Source organism: Pterocles gutturalis, unplaced genomic scaffold, assembly GCF_000699245.1.
Source record: "Pterocles gutturalis isolate BGI_N339 unplaced genomic scaffold, ASM69924v1 scaffold7709, whole genome shotgun sequence".
In the NCBI taxonomy this organism is placed as follows: Eukaryota; Metazoa; Chordata; class Aves; order Pterocliformes; family Pteroclidae; genus Pterocles; species Pterocles gutturalis.
Window position 1 is genome coordinate 15,830 of NW_010133122.1, and position 261 is coordinate 16,090.

Consider the following 261-nt stretch of genomic DNA (forward strand, 5'->3'; position numbering starts at 1 on the left):
CCAGGGCACCCTGTCCCTGCCCCGCTGTCCCCTGCCAGCCTGGAGCTGCTCGTGTTGTCACAGCACTGCATGCTACAAGCTTGTGCCCAGGGTCGTTCGCATTGAGGAGCGGGACTGACAGCTTTGCTTGCGTGAGACGATGTCAGCTCGGGCCCCGCTAGCTTTCGGAGGGAGCTGAGCACCCCAGCTGTCTCTCTGTGCCCATGCAGTGCCATCGGCCAGCATGACCCGCCTGGCACGCTCCCGCACAGCCTCCCTCAC